The sequence below is a fragment of the Tachysurus fulvidraco genome, chromosome 24 (assembly GCF_022655615.1).
Source record: "Tachysurus fulvidraco isolate hzauxx_2018 chromosome 24, HZAU_PFXX_2.0, whole genome shotgun sequence".
NCBI lineage: Eukaryota > Metazoa > Chordata > Actinopteri > Siluriformes > Bagridae > Tachysurus > Tachysurus fulvidraco.
In genome coordinates this window covers 1,378,400-1,380,899 of record NC_062541.1, presented here as the reverse complement: position 1 = coordinate 1,380,899, position 2,500 = coordinate 1,378,400, and positions in this window count along the sequence as shown.

Genomic DNA, 2,500 nt, shown 5'->3' with positions numbered 1-2,500 from the left:
TTATATTACATTACATTACATTATATTATATTATATTATATTATATTACATTATATTACTTTATATTATATTACATTACATTATATTATTCTATATTATATTATATTATATTATATTATATTATATTATATTACATTACATTACATTATTTTATATTATATTACTTTATATTACATTATATTACATTATATTATATTACATTATATTATATTATATTATATTACATTATATTATATTATATTATATTATATTATATTATATTATATTATATTATATTATATTATATTATATTATATTACATTATATTATATTATATTATATTATATTATATTATATTATTTTATATTATATTACTTTATATTATATTACATTACATTACATTATATTATATTATATTATATTATATTATATTATATTATATTACTTTATATTATATTACATTACATTATATTATTCTATATTATATTATATTATATTACATTATATATTATATTATATTATATTATATTATATTATATTATATTATATTATATTATATTATTCTATATCATATAATATTATATCATATATTATTTTATTAAGCAACTAGCCAAAGATTACAATTTCCAGTTAATTAAAGATCTCTGTATGCATTATTCATTGAGTTATATTTTATGTTAGTAAAACAGCTTAGTTTCCTTCTCTCTTTTGTTATAGCAGCACTAAACTATGGTTCTCTTTATTCTCTCATGTCAATTTTATGACGACAAATAAAATCTCAGGTTGTCATGTTAGTGAGAAACGGTAAATCAGTGCAAACTCTTCTGTCCTGAAGATGTGGGACATAACAGCTTCACCTGCGAACTCTTACTAAGTGCTGTCCCTGGAGACTCGACACATTATACACAAACTCCTTTCTCCTGAAAGAAAAAGATTACACGCATTTTAAATCTCTTTATTATCAGTGGAGTGTGAGCTGTACACGTCCCTGTGAATGAGCTGTTACTACACAAAATAAACCTTAGAGCCGGTAGATGAACATAAAGCTAATGTGTTAATGGATTTTATGAGTATATATGTAATAAACTGCACACACACAATAATATGCATCTTAGAGATGTGATCTGGGCTGATCTGGGGTGGAAAAGTGTATTTCAGGGGTATCAGCTGTCATCCTGTCATTATAAGGCCCAGGACTAAACCCAGGACCCAACATGGTCTGTGGTTGGTTATTCACCACCTTGGACATTAATAAACTACCCACCCACTGTTCAGACATTCATTCATTCATTCATTCATCCATTCATCTTCAACCGCTTATCAGAACTTCTCGGGTCACGGGGAGCCTGTGCCTATCTCAGGGGTCATCGGGCATCGAGGCAGGATACACCCTGGACGGAGTGCCAACCCATCACAGGGCACACACACACACACACACACTACAGACAATTTTCCAGAGATGCCAATCAACCTACCATACATGTCTTTGTACCGGGGGAGGAAACTGGAGTACCCGGAGGAAACCCCCGAGGCACAGGGAGAACACACAAACTCCCACACACACAAGGTGGAGGTGGGAATCGAACCCCCGACCCTGGAGGTGTGAGGCGAACGTGCTAAACACTAAGCCACCGTGCCCAACACTGTTCAGACTTTCCATCACTGCTGACTTCCATAAATCCACTATTAAAATCATTAAGAATAAAAATCTACACCACAAACTATACGTCCGTTTTTCAGCATAAGATATATAATAAAAACAGAATGAATAAAAATACGCTGCTTGTATAACAATATTGTAAAATGTCTTTATTATTTAAAGAATATAAATCTACAAAGGAAACTGGATACTGAATCGTCACAAATAGTATCATTTGTATAAGAAAACAGTCGTATAAAACAAATGGCTGTCGTTATATAAAACTGGTGACGCTGTATAAAACGTAGGTCCGGACAGAAAGGATTAGAGTAAAAATGACTCGAGTCAGTCATGTGAGTAATACGTGATAACATCCATACAGGTTTATACACAAACAAACACAAATAAACTGTATTAAAAAAATAATCACAAGATTTTCTTTGTAGTTTTTTACAGACGTGTGCTGTGATTATGACGGACGTGGGCGTGATGTTTGGGGAATGATGGATTGCACTTTTGCACGTTTTTAATGGCTATAAGACGGTTATAATGATTTAAACTCATGTCGCAGCGACAGACACTTTAATGAAGAAGTTTCTCTTTAAATACTGAAGTGGTTTTGTTTCTTTACTCAGATTCAACCTGAGCTTCGTGTTTAACCTTTAGAGGAAATGTTTAAGCATTGTTTATAATGTGTGTGTGTGTGTGTGTTTAAGTGTGTATCTGTGTGTGTGTGTACGTGTGTGTAGGTGTGTCTGTGTGTGTGTGTACGTGTGTGTAGGTGTGTCTGTGTGTGTGTACGTCTGTGTATATGTGTCTGTGTGTGTGTGTTTAAGTGTGTATCTGTGTGTGTGTACGTCTGTGTAGGGGTGTCTCTGTGTG